Below are 21,131 nucleotides of genomic sequence, written 5' to 3' on the forward strand. Positions count from 1 at the left end.
TAAACAATTATATATTTCATAGAAAGGAGTACTTTTGAGCAAAGGACAAAAGAGAAGTCTTAGTCACAGTATTGATACCATACATATAAAACTTGTTTCTCTGAACTGTTGCTTAAACAAAGGGTATTTGAAGTAAAACCTCTGCCATCAAATATTTTAATAGAATGTATCATGGGAAATTTTCCCTTAATATTATTTCCCTGAAGTTATACTGTTAACTTTCTTGTAATTTTCATTCTTGTTAAAAACCTACGTTCTACAGTGGTCAAGAGTTTACCTATATACTAATGATAGGAGTAACTAAATCTCAAATTTATAAAAAGTTAATTGGAACTGGTATATTCCAATAGAACTGGTTGGGAAGGGGAGGTTAAAATGTTTGACAAAGAAACAGGAAAAAGTTGAGGATTAAGGTAAGGACTGTGATCTGGAAACAGAATCAAGGTTTCGGTCAAGTGAATCAGTCTTCAACTTGGAAGTGGGAAAGAAACCACTGAATCAGAAGGTTCTAACTCAGATTCTAGCATGTTGAACGTAACACAAAGGATGTTTATTGGAACTGTCAAAGAGTAACACGTTCTTCGTGTCGAGGTCAGTGAGACAATAAAGAATGGAAGGAACTGTAGAAAGCTGGAGATGCATGTCTGGTGTCTGGACAGATTGACACTAAATTGCTCCCATTTTGGAAAGGTCCTAGGTCACCAAAAGTTCCAGGTTTTCAGGAGGAGCTCCACATCTTTGTGTTCAAAGTTAGCTACTGCTTTTTAAACATTGTATGGTCAGCAATGTACAGGCCTAACGCAACTTGTCTGGAGATCTGTCAGGGCTTACTGGCTTCCAGTTTCCCACATTTGGGCTGAAATAAACTGGATTCAAAACCAGAGATGGAGACATATATTAGAAAAAGAGTAAATCTTTGTTTAGAAAGGTAATTCAAAGTGGTAAGGATGTTGAGACAGCATAGATCAGCTGGATCACTAGGTCTTTTCCCTCTTTCTAAAGGGATGTCCAATTACTCTGGCCCTGTAGACATATTCAGATTGAGAAGTTAAAGGTCTTCCTTCTTTGGCCAAGTTTCCTTTCTTAGCCTTGAACTCTGACAGGGTCACATAAGGGGCCAGTTGATTCTTAGTTTTACTTATGAACACGTGTAATAATAATTAATAAGAAATTTTATTTGTATTTAGAGGCTTTGTGACATGTACTCCTTTTTATAATTGTATAGCTTTAAAAGTGATATTAATAGAAAGTAAATTAGTGAATTACAACGTAATAGAAGTTAAAGAGTTTAATTTTCTTTACAGAAATTATATTTTCTAGAGCCTAATTCTATTTGCTTTAGTTATAATTCAGGGCTCTTATTACACTTAAAACAAAATTTCAGATAGACATGTGTGACTAAGCTTCTAAAAGAGTGAAATCATCACATTGCCAAATACTTCTCAGAGGTGATTATACAGATTTGAGTATCTTAAACATATTTCAGTGCTGTGGATCATATGAAAATATATCTGAGTTCTCTAATAAACTTTAGAGCTGGGATTTAAAAGATAAAGGGATATGTTAATAGTAAAACGGGATCAACTATTCAATATCTGAACAAAAATGAAATGATATTAAATTCTGTTGATTTTTGAAAAGATAGCATATACTTCAGACTGAGGTTTAGAATTTGTAGCTGCTTACGCTTCCATCTTTTTTCCTGTTCTAATTTAAGTTTCCAACTTTCCAAGTTCCAAGTTTCATATCTTTATCACAGTGACAACCTTTTTTATTTCTTAATTTGCCAGTGGGAGGCTGATTGTACCACTTTGGCCTTTTTAATATTTCTAAATTTCACCAAATAAAGTGTTTTAGAAGACTTAACATATTATGACCTGTGGTGGACTTAGAAATAAGAAGTATATTTGGATCTCTACCTGTTATTTACCTCAGTAGAGGGGTTTTCACCTAATTCTGTGGCCTTGCACAACTACATAGAATGGTAGGATCAAGATGACTGAATGACATAGTGATTCCAGAGTCAGTGGTTTAATAAAGTATTTCTGCATTGAGAAAGAAAAATCAGAAATGTGTTTCCCTACTTGGCCTGATAGGGTGCCCCAGACACATAGACAAAATAGAAATCTTGGAAGCAACACCAGATTTATCACATGTATATGGTTTGTGTTTAGAAAAGATGATTGATTATATGCAAAAGTATATCATGGGAACTGAGTGTACTTTCCCACCTTCAACCTTCCTCCTGATTCTGGGTCACATTCAATGAAAAGATGTTTTCTGAAGAGTTCCTTAGGCAACAGCCCCATCAAGTCTCTAAGGACTTTTTCATTTACTATAGACATACAATAAAGAAAGAAACCAGGTTAATTCAGACATCACATTGATTTTTAGAAATGCTTTTTTCTGTAGAAAAATTCTTTTTAAATCACTTCTCTTTCCATTTCTTCCTTTTTGTTGGATTCCAAGCACACACTCTAAATAATTATGAAGCCTAAGACACAATTCAAAGATGGATATGTTTTCTTTATACTCATAAAAGTTCCAAAGTACGTTTGGTGATATATTTGTAGCCTTTATGAAAATTAATAAGGAGAAAAATATAACATTTTGGAGGTGATATTTTGGTCTTGGGAGTGCTTTTGTATTACCTGAATTGTTTTCTGAATGGTTTCCTAGAAAAAATCAATTTCTCCTTGGTAAGGGTAATGAAAAGATATCTATTATTAATGATTTTCTATAACACTGATATTTTAATCTCCATAATTTAGCTTCATTTAAAGAACACAGTGGATTTTTGCATATGGGTGTACTTATATATAGGACTGTGCTTGTAAAAATTTTACAATATGAACCTTCAAAATCACCACATTATATTTCAGACAATTTCATGTCTTCCTGCATAATATTTCATATTGGTGGCAATATCACTATATGTAAATTGCATGAGCAATGAAAACATATTCTATACAGTATGATACCTCTCAATACAGGATAGTTCCACAAAAATCCTTCTTCCAGAATGCTGGAGGAAGTGAACAAATTCAACTAATGGAGAATACTTGGACTGAGGTGTATCAAAACACCATTTTAGTATTTGACATTCTTAAGATAATTCATTTTGTTGACATTTAAAGTAGCTATAAAGAAGAGAAGCCCTCTTTTTATTCACAACCTTAGTTAAATTACATTTGCAGTGCAAAACGGTCGCATATTTAAATGCTCAAGGGACTGACAGTCTCTGTGGTGTGCTCTCTGCTATTACTCTTTTAAAAGAATATGGGAACTCTTCCGGTCACTGCAAAAAGGGATTCTCTCTTCTGTGGCCCGAAAAAAGTGATTATGTAATCTATGTTTTCCAGTAAGCATTCCAATCTCCCTTTAAATTCAAGGGGATAAGTGTGTGAAGAGCTTACTAAAACTGATTAGGGAATGACACTCTCTGACATCTGAAAAGCTCCCCACACAGACACACAAGTATGCATACACAGACACACATACTCTTCTTTTCTGATTTCTCTTTTCTAAACCTCTTCCTACATGATTATGAGTGTATAATATATTAATTTGGTGTATTTGATCAGGAACCTAAAGAAGAATAAGATTCTTGTATGTATCATCTAACTCCTTGAAATAATGCATATTAAGAAATTTTAAGATTCCATTTGATTATTTTACTTGCCAATTAGAATATAATTTTCCTGATATGCAATTACATTTTTCTCTACCTACAATCTAATGTATTTATTTTAGATTCTAGTAATTCTAGTATGTTTATTTTAATGTATTTGTTTTAGACACTGACTTGTTTAAAATTTTATATATTTTTCTTTTATATTACTATTCATAAAAGTAAATTCTTATGAGATGATGCCAAAAAATCCTGGAGGTAATTTACAAATTAGAGGCTTTCTCAAAATGGACCAAGGTAAATGGCAAACCTTATTAATAACTACAGTGATTCACCATAGGAAAATTAGTAATCCTTAAAACTTCTGTGTGGATCTCATATATTTCAAATATTCCAAAAAGGAATTAATCTACCCCAATTAATTAGATTTAATTAATTGATTTGACAAAATTAAATTTAATAAAAGAGTTAGGAATTAATTCTTAACTCAAATTCAGGACTCTACTTTCTGGAAAAATGAAAAAAACAAATTTTATCTTGTGGTGGTGCTTCGTTAGTCATTACAACACTGCTTTCCGAGTAGCATCAGAATAGCTTTTAGCTACCAAAAAGGAAGGAAGGAAAGAAAGAAGTTAGTGAATTCAATAAGGAAAACAAATGAATTTGGAGCATTTTATTGTTTTTACTTTCATTTTATTGTATGAATGGATCTTGTTCTATTTCTATTTTAAAAGTTCCCATTGAAAAGTACTACCAATCTCTTTCTAAATTAAAATGAGCTTACCATGCTACAGAAGGGGATTTCAGCATGCAGAATCTGAAAACAAAGGTATGGAAAAGAGGTACAGTTATAAGCAGTGTTATAGAAAGTGTATCTGTCAGCAACATACAGCTTAAAGCACATGGAGGGAAACTTCACAGTGTGTACTCAAGTCACTTGAAACATCAGTAAACCTAGAGCTAGAAAACAAGCAAACTGGAATTAGCCAGGAGGACCTGGGTTTGTGTGCTCAGGCCACGTTTGATTACTAAAGCTCCAGCAACTGAGTAGATCCTCTGTATTCTTTCTTTGTGTTGGGTTGTGTTAAGGTGATCAGATAGTCTCAGATCTATCTTAAGTGTAAACATTTTCTCCAAAGAGATTAGTTTAAGCAATTGAGTTAGTTTAGTGAATGGCTATGACCCTTGACACTGGTTGGTTTCAGGGCCAAATTAATGCTTCTCAGAAGCAAAGCAACAATTCTTAGAAAGAACAGATCTTCTACAAGTGTATCCTTCCTCTGCAAGACTATTGCAGATGTAGTTTATGTTGACCAATGACACATATATGAAATTAGGAGAGTATACTTGTTGCAGACTGTTCTAATTATATATATGTATAGAGGTGTGTACATATACATGCATATATGCATAGGTTCACATATATATGTACATACATAAGTACATATATTCATTTTTCAGAGGTTTAGTTTTTTTAACTTCTGCTTAATTAGAAAGATATTTGACTTTTTAACACTGATTTATCAGATATACTTGTAAACTAATCCTGCTAAAAAGAATTGGATTTCAAGTTTCAGCTATTTGTTTGAATATGTTGACTTCTAGAGACAGTTAAATAGCTAACTGAATACCTTTGGGAAAAGTAACTAAGTAATTTGGCTCTATATCATAGCCCAGAATTCAAAATGATAATCTAAGATTTTTTATTGGAAATAAATCTTTTTGTAGTGGATTTACATCTTTGATTAATGTTAATATTATACTAACTAGTGCTCTATCCCCCCAGACAGATTTATTTTTAAGAATAACTATGGAAACAAAATTTTGTAAATATAGAAAAAATGGTGCATAGATATATTAATAGCTTAAAATGACCTAACATTGAAGGATCTAACTTAAAAAAAGAGATATTCTTTATTAAAATGTCATCTCAAATTCTCTCTCTCTCTCATCTTCCTCCCCCCGACTCTTTCCCCATTTGGTGTCCATACATTTGTTCTCTGCATGTGTGTCTCTATTTCTGCCTTGCAAACTGGTTCATCTGTACCATTTTTCTAGATTCCACATATATGCATTAATATACGATATTTGTTTTTCTCTTTCTGACTTACTGCAGTCTGTATGATAGTCCCTAGGTCCTTCCATGTCTCTACAAATGACCCAATTTCGTTCCTTTTTATGGCTGAGTAATATTCCACTGTACATATGTACCACATCTTCTTTATCCATTTGTCGATGGGCATTTAGGTTACTTCCATGACTTGGCTGTTGTAAACAGTGCTGCAGTGAACATTGGGGTGCATGTGTCTTTTTGAATTATGGTTTTCTCAGGTTATATGCCCAGAAGTGGGATTGCTGGGTCATATGGTAATTCTATTTTTAGTTTTTTAAGGAACTTCCATACTGTTCTCCATAGTGGGTGTATCAGTTTACATTCCCACCAACAGTGCAAGAGCGTTCCGTTTTCTCCACACCCTCTCCAGCATTTATTGTTTGTAGATTTTCTGATGATGCCCACTCTGACTGGTGTGAGGTGATACCTCATTGTAGTTTTGATTTGCATTTCTCTAATTAGTGATGTTGAGCAGCTTTTCATGTGCTTCTTGGCCATCTGTATGTCTTCTTTGGAGAAATGTCTATTTAGGTCTTCTGCCCATTTTGGGATTGGGGTGTTTTTTTTTTTTAATATTGAGCTGCATGAGCTGTTTATATATTTTGGAGATTAAATCCTTTGTCCATTGATTCATTTGCAAATATTTTCTCCCATTCGGAGGGTTGTCTTTTCGTCTTGTTTATGGTTTCCTTTGTTGTGCAAAAACTTTTAAGTTTAATTAAGTCCCATTTGTTTATTTTTGTTTTTATTTCCGTTACTCTAGGAGGTGGGTTGAAAAAGATCTTGCTTTGATTATGTCAAAGAGTGTTCTTCCTATGTTTTCCTCTAAGAGTTTTATAGTGTCCAGGCTTACATTTAGGTCTTTAATCTATTTTGAGTTTATTTTTGTATATGGTGTTAGGGAGGGTTCTAATTTCATTCTTTTACATGTAGCTGCCCAGTTTTCCCAGCACCACTTATTGAAGAGACTGTCTTTTCTCCATTGTATATCCTTGCCTCCTTTGTCATAGATTCATTGGCCATAGGTGAGTGGGTTTATCTCTGGGCTTTCTATCCTGCTCCACTGATCTATATTTCTGTTTTTGTGCCCGTGCTGTATTGTCTTGATTACTGTTGCTTTGTAGTATAGTCTGAAGTCAGGGAGTCTAATTCCTCCAGCTCTGTTTTTTTCCCTCAAGATTGCTTTGGCTACTTGGGGTCTTTTGTGTCTCCATACAAATTTTAAGAATTTTTGTTCTAGTTCTGTAAAAAAATGCCATTGGTAATTTAATAAGGATTGCATTGAATCTGTAGATGGCTTTGGGTAGTATAGTCATTTTCACATTATTGATTCTTCCAATCCAAGAACATGGTATATCTCTCCATCTGTTTGTGTCATCTTTGGTTTCTTTCATCAGTGTCTTATAGTTTTCTGAGTACAGGACTTTTACCTCCTTAGGTAGGTTTATTCCTAGGTATTTTTTTCTGTTTGTTGCAATGGTGAATGGGGTTGTTTCCTTAATTTCTATTTCTCATTTTTTGTTGTTAGTGTATTCTGTGCGTTAATTTTGTATCCTGCAACTTTACCAAATTCATTGATTAGCTCTGGTCGTTTTCTGGTGGCATCTTTAGGATTATCTATGTAGAGTATCATGTCATCTGCAAACAGTGACAGTTTTACTTCTTTTCCAATTTGGATTCCTTTTATTTCTTTTTTTCTCTGATTGCTGTAGCTAGGACTTCTAAAACTATGTTGAATAATAGTGGTGAGAGTGGACATCCTTGTCTTTTTCCTATCTTAGAGGAAATGCTTTCAGTTTTTCACCATTGAGAATTATGTGTGCTGTGGGTTTGTCATATATGGCCTTTATTATGTTGAGGTAGATTCCCTCTGTGCCCACTTTCTGGAGAGTTTTTATCCAGAAATAATTTTTCTTTGTCTTTAATTTTTGTCAATTTGATTACTATGTGTCTTGGCATGTTTCTCCTTGGGTTTATCCTGCCTGGGACTTTGTGCTTCCTGGACTTGGGTGGCTATTTCCTTTCCCATGTTAGGGAAGTTTTTGACTATAATCTCTGCAAATATTTTCTTGGGTCCTTTCTCTCTATCTTCCCTTTCTGGGACCCCTATAATGTGAATGTTGGTGTGTTTACTGTTGTCCCAGAGGTCTCTTAGGCTGTCTTCATTTCTTTTCATTCTTTATTCTTTATTCTGTTCCATGGCAGTGAATTCCACCATTTGGCCTTCCAGGTCACTTATCCATTCTTCTACCTCAGTTATTCTGCTATTGATTCCTTGTAGTGTATTTTTCATTTCATTTATTGTATATTGTATTGTTCATCTCTGTTTGTTTGTTCCTTAATTCTTCCAGGTACTTGTTTTTTAATTCTTCTATGTCTTTGTTAAATATTTCTTGCATCTTCTTGATCTTTGCCTCCATTCTTTTTCCAAGGTCCTGGATCATCTTCAGTATCATTATTCTGACTTCTTTTTCTGGAAGGTTGCCTGTCTCTACTTCATTTAGTTGTTTTCCTGGGGTTTTATCTTGTTCTTTCATCTGGTACACAGTCCTCTGCCTTTTCATTTTGTCTCTCTTTCTGTGAATGTGGTTTTCATTCCACAGGCTGCAGAGTTGTAGTTCTTCTTTCTTCTGCTGTCTGCCCTCTGGTGGATGAGGCTATCCCATCTCTCTTCTTAACAGTGATTTCAAACTAACTTATACAACTTCAATATTTTTTGACCAAATCTTTTCCATGGTGATAATCCCGGTGCATTATGGACCTTCAATTGTTGTTGTACTCTAGTTTCAGGTGATTTTGATTTTTAAATAGATGCATGTCAAAAAACCTGTATCCACATCTCACACCCAATAGAGTATTTATTTTGTTTGTTTGCTTAATATTTGTAGTAGAAGAGGTGACAATTGTTTTGATACAGAGCTTTACTCCTTGGTTCAGACAACTCTTATTGTGCCTGTTCCTCAAACGTAACAGCCTGTTATATAGAAGGCCTGTATGAAACCATGAAAAGCCAAAAAATCAGGTTTACCACCTCCCAGTAATCTCTTCCCAACAGAAGAGACTTGTTAATATTTCCACCAATTTTGGAACTGTTAATTTATATGAATATTCATGGGCACCAGGGCTCATCATTTATCTGGATCTTTCCCTCACCTGCCTCTTTCTGATATGATAGAAAACAAAGAATAGTTTGTAAGAAATAATAAAGGGTATGAAGCCAAAAGGAATATTATAAATGTGCCAATAGAAACACAGTAAAGTTTTCCCTATATTCAATTCATGTATCAACTCCAGTAAACGTTTATTAAGCACTGACAGTATTCCAGGTGCTCACCTAAGCCCTAGTGATATAGAAAGTCCTGTTTTCTGCCTTCATGGAATTCACGCATCTTAATGGAGGAAGGTAAAAATGGCTAAGGTAGAATAAAATGAGGAGCATCTAATCCGCTTGAGGGGATGTAGGAGAATTCCCAAGAGAGTTGATATGCATCTTATTCTAGGAGTTGAGTAGGCAGATGAGAGAAGGAAGAACATTTCAAAAGCCAGGAACTATATGTACAGAGGCACAAGTAAGAAAGCATTGTTCGCTCAAGAGAGCTCTAAGTTATTTGGTTTGTTTGAAGCATAGTGTCCTGAGTAGAGAGAGTTGAGTTTGAAGCTGAAAAAATACTTGGTATTAGACCTGGCGTGGTTACATTGGAATAAGGATGTAGTATGACCCACTTTAAATACATTGCATACAACTGTAAAGAGAAACAGTATGAAAAATGGCAGTAGGATATATTCTCAATAATATTATAAGGATACCATATTACACTGTTTTACTGTTAAGCACATGAAGACTAGAATTGTTGCATATATGTAGCAGGTTATGTAACTTATTCTTAGAAGATTAAAATGCATTATTATAATCATGAAACTTTGAGCTAAACAGTCATCTTTCCCTTCATATTGATCAGTTCCCAAAAGAAGACATGTTAAGTGTTATCCTTTAATGTGTCACTTGAATGTAGTTCATGTAAGGTAAAGTCAAAATAGACGACATGCAGAGCCATATTAAGTGGATTCTTTTTTAGACAAAAGTTAGGTACTAGGAAAATGTACTTACTATATTAAATAACCGGAATCCCATCTTTAACAAGCTACCAAAATATACCACCTTAGTTGATGCCTCAGTTTTATTTTCTTTTATCTTAACATTGGGAAATATATAACTGTTTCAGTATTATTCAAAAGTAAGAATTATAACAAACTCAGGTCTCTACTCAGCCTCAAATGTGAGGCCAAATCCCCTATGATTCATTATTTGGTTTTTGACACAAGCAGCTTGATATTTTAAAAAGTAAGAAATTAAAGCAGGTAGCTAAGGTTGAATGGCATCCCCAGGAGCCGCACAGAAAAGCAGTTTGAGAATAAAGTTTAAATACTGTGACCTTGAGTTTTCATTTGCCAGTTTTGACTACTGGGCCTTAACATATCAACTCAGAGTTATGCATAAAATCGTTATGCTTCAGCATCCTTTCTGACCTGTTCTTAAAGCAGCACGATGACTTGTAAAAAACTCTACCAAAAACCATTTTGAACTAACTATATGTTCCCTGTCAGTTTTATTAATAGACTGAGCCAGAAAAAAAAAAATATACTGAGTGAACAACAAGCTGAAAAACTATATAACAACCTTGCAGAATTGAATGTCTCAATTTGACTATTAGCTCTATCCCCTTGAGAAAATTAGTGCTTTCATTTGATGAGAAATATGGAAAGGAAATGCAGAAGTGCATTTTAACTCTTTAGAGTAGCTTTGAAATATTAAAGATAGGAAGTTTAAAAAAAAAACTCATTAGGAATTCAACTTTCAAAATGGAAACTGGAAGGAAAAAGGAGAGATTTTCAAAGTCATTCAGTGGAGAAAGGTTACATTTTGAAGTAAAAATCAACACAATGCCATTCCAGTAAGAAGTAACTGATAAATAGAAGATTTGAGATTTGTTAAGCCCAATCTGGAATTCTAGTATACCTTACAGAATTCTGTAGAGGGAGATTTTCTACACTTTACAGCCCGTATTTTCAATTCTGAATTTCTAACCTGTTCAAAATTGCAGAACAAACTAGTTCTGCTGCCTTTTCTTTGATCCACTGTTATCACTTATATAGTAAGCTCTATTCCACTGAATCACACGTGTATTAATGTCATCCTAACTGAATATCTCAGTATATAAAATAATACTCAGAAAAACAAAATAGCGGTGAAACTGGGCTCTTCTGAGTTCCCCATAATTAGTCAGTTCATAATCAGACCAAATTATTGTTTGTTTTACTCATGTGAAGGTGTAGAGAAATATGCGTGTAAAGTTTAAGTTTCTCCAAACCTTTCTACATATACTTGCATATTTGAGTTTAGACACAACAAATTCATTAAAGATTAATCTTTTGGGGGAAAATACACCACCCAGGTTTATTTACACTAACGTAGAATTTGCATTCTAGCTCTCCATTAGGTTTATGATTAAGAGAAAGCATGGAATTTGAAGTTTGGTTTCATATAATTGACCTCTCTGTGCCACAGGGGATTGTGCACCAGTGCAGACAACCTGCTGTGGTTGTGGAAACCATAAGATGCTACCAAAGTGAGATCACTCTGCTCACAGGGCTTCTTCTGAATTAGGTCAGTGTGACTAGAACCAAGGCTTGAGTGTTAGATACAAGGAGAATTGGAAGAACAGGCTCCAAATAGCATTTTTCAGTTCTATTAGCGGAAACGTGTGATGTGTTCTCATTCAGACTGTGGGTGCAAAACCAAGAGTGCCAAGAAAAAAAATCTATACAGTTCAATAAATGGCTCCGAGACTTATCTGATATTCTCAGAGCAGAGACACTAAGAACCTAAATTGTCTAATTTTTAGTTAGGTCAGTTAAATGTTACTTAAGAGGTCTCTAAGAAATTTGGAGAGATATATTAGGTACAAAATGCTCTTAAATCTAAATAGTTTTCTATAGAATATGTAAATATTATATACAAATTGTATATAAAATTTATTGTCTATAAATGCATATAGAAATATATACATGTGAATATGTATTCTATTAGGTTTTCCTAGCCTGTGAAATGCTTATTTCAGGGAGTTGTAAAAAAATTTATATCTTTATGCACTTCACCTATGTTGTGGTTCTTTAGTTCCTGTTATTTAAAACCGGTGTAGACACAATGTTTCTACTAGTCATGTATTGATGCTTACTTTGAGTGCTGTGTCCTACTCCCAAATAACTTCCAGTTCCTTTCCTGTAAGTCAAGTTTGTATCCTACCCATTTAAACTAACAAAAAGTACAGAGCTGAGAGAAATATGTTTGGGGTCAAAGCCTGGTATGCTTGCCCAACACAGTATAACTTACCTTATGAGGTGAACTTTGCAATGCAAATATGCCTTGGTTTGATTCATCCATTTTCTTTCTATGTATACATCTTATACCCCTAATAGATCGGAATCACCTAAACAAACTTACATTTAACTTCTACCTATAACCAAACTTACATTTAACTTCTACCTAAGTCACTTCACTACAAGGACTCAATCAACTGGGCAGAGAAGACAAACACAAAGGAAACAGAATGATGAAGTGCAAAAGTGTATAGGGCTCTGCAGAGTAACACACAAAGCATACTTCACTGTATGCTGAAATTATTGGCCTCAAACAATATGCTCTTTGTCAGGAAAATTCACTTCTGCATTTTGCCTAAAGTGATTTGCTCCCTTCAGTTTTGTTCTTATTTACCAGAAATATCTGCAATATGTAGAAGGAAAGCAAAGGTCTCCTCAATGACTATAACTACAAATAGAGTAGCAGCAATAACTTTCTCTCATTGTGAAACAATTTTAAGATAATAGGGCCAGAAGGGACTTTCAGAGGTCATCCAGTCCATCCATCTGCCTCTAGGCTGGTCTGAACTCAAACTTGCCTAGACAGATTGCTATCTACCCAATTTGGAAGGCCTCCAGGGAGAGAAATTCTAACAACCATTTTTAGTAACACAGTCAATGCTTAGCAGTTTGCACTCTGAGCAAATGCTTGCATATTGCGTTGTAAAATTCCCCACACCCTCTCTTTTTAGCTTTTTCTCTCCAATAGATTCCACATTCCTGTGGCTTGATCATGTTTTTCTTGTGCTTCTCTAGATAGCCTTAAATTTTCAAAATCTCTAAAGTTATAAACCACCTGCCCCCAAAAACCAAGATACAGTTTAAGTGTCTGACTATTATCCACTCTAATTGACTGGTGTAGCTCCCAACTCCTATGATTCTCTTTACATATTCCATTCTCTTTACATATTTTTTATATCTTAGTGTTGCCTTGCTCACTCACGTTGCATCAGTTAGGAATTGAATTTGGCTGTTAAAAACAGATCTTAAAAGGACTGGTAGAAAAAGATGGTAATTCATTTTTCTCTCTTGTAAGAAATGTCCAGGGATAGGTCGATGTGTTCATGGTGTGATCTGTGTCCCAGACTCCTATATTTCCCTTCTGCTGTCCTTGTCATTTGCCTTCCATCCTCAAGGTAGGCCAGTGGTCACAGATGGTCACTGCAGCTCCAAATGTAACACCCATATTCTGAAACCACTAGGTGGTGTTTCAGGGGGCTCCGGTTCTTTATGTCTCGGTGCAGAAAGAATTCAGTGGGAGGCAAAGTGATAGGTAAGAAGTGATTTATTAGAATAGGACGCTTGTGAGACTTATAAGTGAGTAGGCGAGAGGATGCCGAGCCATGAGAACTTAGTGGGCTACAGTTTTATAATAAAAAAAAAAGTGGGGAGAGGAAAAAGACCACTTTCTTCCTCATTCTTGAATAGCCACCATGCTTCCATCATCAGTTCCTCCTCCAGGCTGGGTTGAAGAGTTTTCTTGTACCTGCATGGTCAAGCCAGGACTGTCATGGCACTATGGAAAAATTATTTCAGGTCTCGGTACAGTGAGGGTCTTTCACTTTGACATGTCACCTTTCCACAAATTATTTTTTATGTGTGCAGAGAGCATATCATAGGGGTCATTAATTTACTGAGCTCACTGGTCAGGATGCAGGTCTCATGCCACCATTGTTTTATTGTTTGGGGGCATGTCTTATGCTTCTGCTGCATGAGTTTTGTTGCTAAGCAAGCCTGCTTAGTTTTGTTTTGTTTTTGTGTTTTTTAATTTTTTTTTATTTGGCTGTGCCAGGTCTTAGTTGCGGCAGGCAGGATCTTTTAGTTACAGCATGCAGGATCTTTAGTTGTGGCATGCAAACTCTTAGTTGCAGCACATGGGACCTAGTTCCCCGACCAGGGATCGAACCCAGGCCCCCTGCATTGGGAGCGCAGAGTCTTAGACACTGGACCACCAGGGAAGTCCCCTTGCTTGGTTTTGTGGTTAAGCAAATCTGCTTTCTTGAGTGATCATTAACTTACAGGGGTCTCCCATACTTTTTTCTTTACTTACAATTCTCTAGTGGGATTAACTATTTAATTACCTACTTTGTCCCTTTACTCTGTCCCTATCAAGTCTAGGAGAAGAAAGAAGAATAAAATATCTCTACCAAGCATATCAACCTTCTTAAGGAAGTTTCCAGAAGCTTAACCCCCAAATTTCTATCTCCGTTCCATTGGCCATAATTTTAACACACAACCACCCTCAATAGCACGAAAGACTGGGAGATGTAGTTTTTCCATTGCACAAACACTGCTTCAATAGAATCAGACTTGGAAGAAGGGGATAATGGGTATTTGGTAGCAACTAAAAGTTTTTGCTATACGTGTTTTAATAGAGCAATCAGAAAATTGATTGGTTGCTCACCAGGTAAGTGTTGCAGACATCGACTAAAAAATTATTCATAACCTAGAAGTTGAGAGTTATGTTTTATTCAGTGGGAATTTTAGGACTTCAAGCCCAGGAGGCAGCATCTCAAGTAACCCTGAGAGAACAGCACGGTGGAGGCGAGGCCTCGGACCCAGGATATATAGGAGTTTTGCGACAAAGGGAAGGTAGTAGGAACAAAACATTACTGTTAATTAAAGAAAAGTAGAAATCTCAAGGAATTTAGCACTTTTCTATGTATGGGAAGATGCAAGAGTCTGGGCTCACTGAAATCATTCCTTTGATATGCACCTCAGCTCTCCAGGGCCAGTATCCCGTGTTTTCACATCCTGAGTTTCCTCAGGGCTTATTGTGGGGAGTGGCTGCAGTCTGATGGCTACTAGATGGCAGATAATCTTTTCCTTTCTGAGTTCCCTCAGGGCTCACCAGCTCACCATTGGCAGTGGATGCAATCCCTAATGACTGTGACATCCTTTGTTTGCTAATATGGCAGGCAATATTCCATTTATCACAGTTGTATTGTGTTTGATAAACCTACAGGAAGATTCTAAAGGACAGAGAGAGCTAGACATCAGCTAGACCAGTGGCTTTGAAAACCAGTAAAATGAGATGTTTGGACATATTACTAAACCTTTTTTCGGGTATAATATTGTATAAATTAATACGAAGATTCATTATACCTGGGAACTGTAAGAGAAGGGTCAGGATGTGCTGTAGCAAAGGGTTCCCAAATACCTGGAATAGAGGATAGTTCCTGAGGAGCCAGTAAGGGCTGGCTGCTGTCTGAGAAAAACCCCAGAGAAATGTGGTTTACAGGAGAAAGATACTCTCCCTCCCTCCCTCCCTCCCTCCCTCCCTCCCTCCCATTCTCTCCCTTAATTTTTTCCCCTTTCTTCCCCATTTTCTTCTCTCTTCCTTTACTGCTATCCCACATCTTAAACTCTTTCAGCCTTTATATTTTTATTTCTTTAAATTTAGGCTTAAACTTGAGATTTGTTAAAAGCTATCTGAATTTCAAAATCTTTGCTATTATTTCATATCTCTGGTCAGTGAACCCTATTTCATCACTTATTTTTGCTATGTGGTTTGTCCTCGTGTATACATTTTTGTTTTATTTAATGTTTTGAGAATGCCAAATGATGTTAAACTGCTTTGTTATCTCATTCTCTCTTTGATGGTAAATATCCAATTATTTTGTTTTGTTTTGCTTTCCAAAAACTACCAATAGTCTCCAATGAACCAAATACACCCCAACTATATTATTGCTTTTGACTTTTATTTTGAAGGGTCTAATTACTTTCTCTTTGAATTCCACATCCCATCAGGTGATTACTTCTACCATTTTTTATATCCCCAAATAAATTCTTATCTGTGAGATCCCAATTAAGAAAGCAATTTTTACCACATGGTTCTAGAGAGTAAGTAGACATTATATAGGCACTGGAACAGATCTTAATAACAACTCAGTCAAAACAACATATTGGATAGTTTTATATTATTTGTATATAAAGAGGGGGGGAAGGGGAGGGAGGATATATATATAGTATAGTATCACTTGAGACCCATTACAATTAGTTCTAAAATTAAAATCCTGATGTCTAAGTAAGTGAAGAACAAGATGAAGAATTCTATGTGTTGAGAAAAGTCAGAGAGAAATGTTAGTGATTGTATCAATTCTCTATGAACGTAACTCACCCATTCTTCTCATTTTTAACAGTGGGTAAATCCACATCAGTATGGTGGTGTGCTTCTCTTTTGAATGGGCAGGTGAGGGGCTGGAGAACTCTTTGGGATGAAACTAAAGGTATCTTTCACTTCACCAGTCTGGGTTAGGAAGATCTGTGTGGGTTAACCAGCCAGGACAATGTGGCTTTTCTGGTATTAACAGTTTCTGTCTTTTAGGACGCTGGAATTGAGACAAATGTTACTGAATTGCACTCAGCAATATCTTCCAAACTGGAACTACTGTATTTCTAGTTTACACATTGCACTGAATTTCACAGCCCCAAAAATCAGGAAAAAAATTGGGAGATTGGGATTGACATATACACACTACTATATATAAAATAGATAACTAATAAGAACCTATAACTCAGTACTCTGTAATGACCTATATGGGAAAAGAGTCTAAAAAGAGTGGATATATGTATACATATAACTGATTCATTTTGCTGTATAGTGGAAACTAACACAATATTGTAAATCAAACATACTCCAATAAAAATTAATTTAAAAATTCAGGGAAAAAAACTTGTGTACATATAAAAACATAGATTGGATTTTTAAATTATTGATATATCTTGTTTTCCTTGCTCAAATAGAAATAATTACTATGGAAAAAATAGCACTCATTTTTTTAAAACTATCTATATACAGAGACATTATTACTTTCAGATTATTTTTGTTTGTTTCTGGGCTAAACTATCTTCGTTGATAAATTTTTTTCTCTTTGATTGTTGGGTTTCTCCCCCAAATTTTATTTAGTTCACCAATGTATATTTTCCTTTTCCTTCAATACCATTTTCATTTTTATCTGTCTTTTTTTATTTTGGACATGTAATAGTTTCTGTTTCAAAATTATAATTAGTTTAAAAGTACGTCTGTAGAGATCTAATCTAGTAATACAGAGCAGACTAGGTGCCATTAATTCGATCCCAATTGATAGACTAGAAAAGGAGCTACAAATGATATAATGTATGTATGGATGGTTAGAAGATAAAAGACCAAATATCATATGTCTGAGAGAAGGCTTTGTAGGGGAACAGTGATTTGTACAAATTTATTGAAAGAGATTTGAAACCTGATAAACCTGGAGGCCGTGAAGTTGCAGTAAGGTGAACAGCTAAAAGGCAGGAAAATGGCATAAAATGCAAGATATACTTTTGGGGTGTGTGTGCAGGAGGTTAATCTGGACTAGGTGAAGAAAGTAATAGTCTGATAGAGTATAATTTTTAAGGTTGACTTAATATCAACTCTTTTGTATGATCACAAAGAATCATTTACTCCAATATCCCTCTGTCACCTTTGCAGTTAGGTAATAAAAACCGTGTCTTAAGTGAAAAGGAACTAAGTTAGGTGTGAGAAAGGTAGGATCATGTCTTTCAAAAGAGGGGTTGGGGTCAAAGAAATATGTATGACAGTACTATATGAAAGTACTTATTTTATATGAAAGCATGCTCATAAACTGTTTCATGGGTCAGTTATTATTTAAGGTAGCTTTCTTGGCATTTAGCGTTTCAGAGACATTTTATTCAGAGTCGTGCATTTATGCTAGTTTCATGCTCTTTTTCATAGAATCAGTCTTCAGAAATAGGGTTTTTTTGTTTATTCTTTCATCTACTTATTGGATAAATATTTGCTAAAAATCCAATATAGACCAGTCATTATGCTAAGCTCTGGGGATATTCAGAGGGTTCATGTCCTAAAGGGGTTCCCATCATTGTGTGTGGATACAACTGATTAGCAAATAATTGTAAACTAATGTAGTTAGCGAATGGATAGAAATACATCATTACCTTTAGAGAAGCTACAATTGCACCCGAAGCTCAAGTTCCCTAGAGGAATATTGTCATGGATCAATTACAAATAGAACCAGCACTTAGAGGGAATCTGGTCAGAATAAAGTGATTTTTTACCTTGAATCACATCATTTTAAAAAAAATATTTAGGTATGAAATGACTGAGAAATCCATCAAAAAGTATTTCAAGTTTTACTTTCTACACCTCTTTCATCTGCTATCATCCATAGTACCTTCAAATGCCTTAAACAAAAGTGAGGAATTATTGGCTGAGATAAGTTAATTTTGGGTCTTTCCCAGTGGTCCTATTGACTTCAGAATTAAATTCTCACTACTTCAAGTTCAGGGAAAATGAAGCTGATTTTGCTAAAATTTTCAAGAAAAATCCTGGGCCTGAATTTCTATAGTTCCTTCCCTGTGCCTTCCATATCACTCATTAGGAATTAAATCAAAGTGCCAGAAATCCACTGCTGTCTATCCCTCACCTTTCTCTGTCTTTTTTTTTTTAAACATGTTTATTGGAGTGTGTTAGTTTCTGCTTTATAACGAAGTGAATCAGTTATACATATACATATGTTCCCATATCTCTTGTCTGTCTGAAATCTACCAGTACTTAACTTGGTGTCTGTATTATGTCCTTCCTCTCATTCATGCTCATCACCACAGAACTGTAATCATCCCAAAGGCTCTTATTTTGTCTTCTTTTCTCAGTCTTCCACTGTGCCCTCTATAATTCACAGTCCACTATCTGCAGAACTCCCTGCATACTCAACTTAATCTTTCACAGATCCCATCAGCTTCTTGGTAAAGAACACCTGGCCCTCCCTGATTACCCTGCAAACCTCTCAAATGAAAATTGATTTTCCCCAACAGTTCTCCTACCACTGGGTCTAAAGTTGGGATCAGTTTTCTTCATCCTCCTTATTGCAACACACAGACCATTCTTCCTTCCTCCCTAAAAATACTCAGCTTTATAGCTCATGCCATCAGATTATTTTATCCACTACTCTTCATTTCTGTTATCATCTACCAACACCCAGGTCATTCCCTCCTCTTTGTCATTGATTGTAGCTCTGTCTCGCCAATACTGCCTCTGTCTTAATTCTTGGCAAATTCAATATACTTTTAGATAATACTTATAATAACTTAGCCTCTCAATTTCTCTACCCAACCTCAGGTATTCACACCAATTGCCATTCTCTAGACTCTAGATCTTGCCATTGGTGATCATTGCAAGCCCTCCATCATCTCAATTTTTTTTCAGCCTTCTTTGACCACTACCACCTCTTTTCTAGTTTACCACCTCTAGTACCTCTTATTACCTCTATTATTTCAACCCCAGTAACCCACCAGGACATTATACCCATTTATACTTCCCCCAGATTTAGACATCCTTGATATGTTCACTTTCCTCTTTATTCTTCTTCAGTTCCATAGTCTATCATTTAATCACTTCACTACATAGTACCTCAACCCCCCTAGCCATCTACTTGCTCCGTCATAATCAACTGGCAAAGTCACAACCCTAATTAAATCCAACTCTTAAATCCTGTTTTGTTCCTTTACCTGTGCGACTGAACTTAGCTGGAAGAAAGCAAATAACCACGCTGCCTGGTTTCAGTTTCAATTCATGACCATAAAAACCTCAATTTTGCCCTAATGTTATCAGCCAATCATACATTCCTAGTTAATTTACCGTCCTTGAAGTCTATTTCACATATTGTTATCTATTCTCAAACGAGCACATTTTTACTCAAGCTCACTCTCAATTAATGATTTTACTTTTCATGGGGCTGAAAATACTGAGGCAATCCCAGAAAAATGTGTACTGACTCCCATCTCGAGATGTACCCACTTTCTGGCATCTGCACTTACACACTCTACATTTTGACCTCCCACTTACAGGTCACTATAAGTGACCTATCCATAGTCTTATCTGAAGCTAATACTGGATCTCGTCTCTTCTGAACTAATCAAACACATTGCTCCAGCTCTCCCTTCTGTCTCCTACACCAGTCATTTCTCACATTTACTGGTTCCTTTTCATAAACATACAATCATATCTTCCACCTTAAAATATATATGTATTTTCTTTTCTGACTCCACTTCCCCTGCTGTCTATTGGGCTATGTCTTCTCTTCTATTCATTGTCTCCATTTCTCCTACTTTCATTCTCTATTAAGCATGGTACATTTAGGCTTTCACTTCTAACCCTCCAATGAAACTGCTCTCATCAAGGTCACCAACAGCCTCTGTAATAGTATACCCATTGGTCAACTTAAACGTTGTCCTCTTAATTTTTGTATTAGTATTTTCTGACAGAGCTGATCACTTCCTCCTCCTTATTACACATTCTTCACTTGTCTTTTAGGATACCATCACACTCTGTTGGTATTCTTAGCTCACTGCTTGCTCCTCTTCCATCTCATTTACTCTTCCTCTATTTCTCGTTAAGCAACCTCAATCCTTGGCCTTCTTCTCTTCTCTACTTAATTACACTCATGGTGATCTCATTTAGTCTCATGGCTTTAATGTCATCTGTGTGCCAATGACTCCCAATTTTTTCTAGTCCAGACTACTCTCTAACTGCAGATATGTACATCTAACTGCTTTCTCAATATCTCCACTTGGATGTCTAATAGATATTTCAAACTCACATGCCCAAGATCTTCTCCAATCTTCAGAACCGTTATACCTATAGCTTTTTCCTTCTCGGTTGGTGACAAGTCTTAGTTTCTCACACCAAAAATATTGGCTAGATTTCTGACTTTTTAATCCCCCATAATGGCTCCTTCAGGATATATTATTAGCTATAATCTTTTAAATATATCCAAAATTCTATCACTTTTCACTAGCTCTACTGCTTCTATATGCAATTATCTCATACCTGGATGACTGCAATAGTCACATAACTGGTCTCCCGTATTTCAGCATTGGCATATCGTACTGTATTCTTATCGAATTCACTAGATGACCTTTTAAAACTTTGTATTGGATAATATCAGTACATATCACTGTCTTACTATA

General features: G+C 35.6%; 1 protein-coding gene across 1 annotated transcript in view; it reads left to right on the forward strand.

Moving 5' to 3' along the window:
- Positions 1-21,131, forward strand: part of LRP1B (LDL receptor related protein 1B) — a 1,442,028-nt gene that overhangs the window by 344,624 nt on the left and 1,076,273 nt on the right. The window lies entirely within an intron of this gene.

Source organism: Lagenorhynchus albirostris, chromosome 6 (assembly GCF_949774975.1).
Source record: "Lagenorhynchus albirostris chromosome 6, mLagAlb1.1, whole genome shotgun sequence".
Classification (NCBI taxonomy): Eukaryota; Metazoa; Chordata; class Mammalia; order Artiodactyla; family Delphinidae; genus Lagenorhynchus; species Lagenorhynchus albirostris.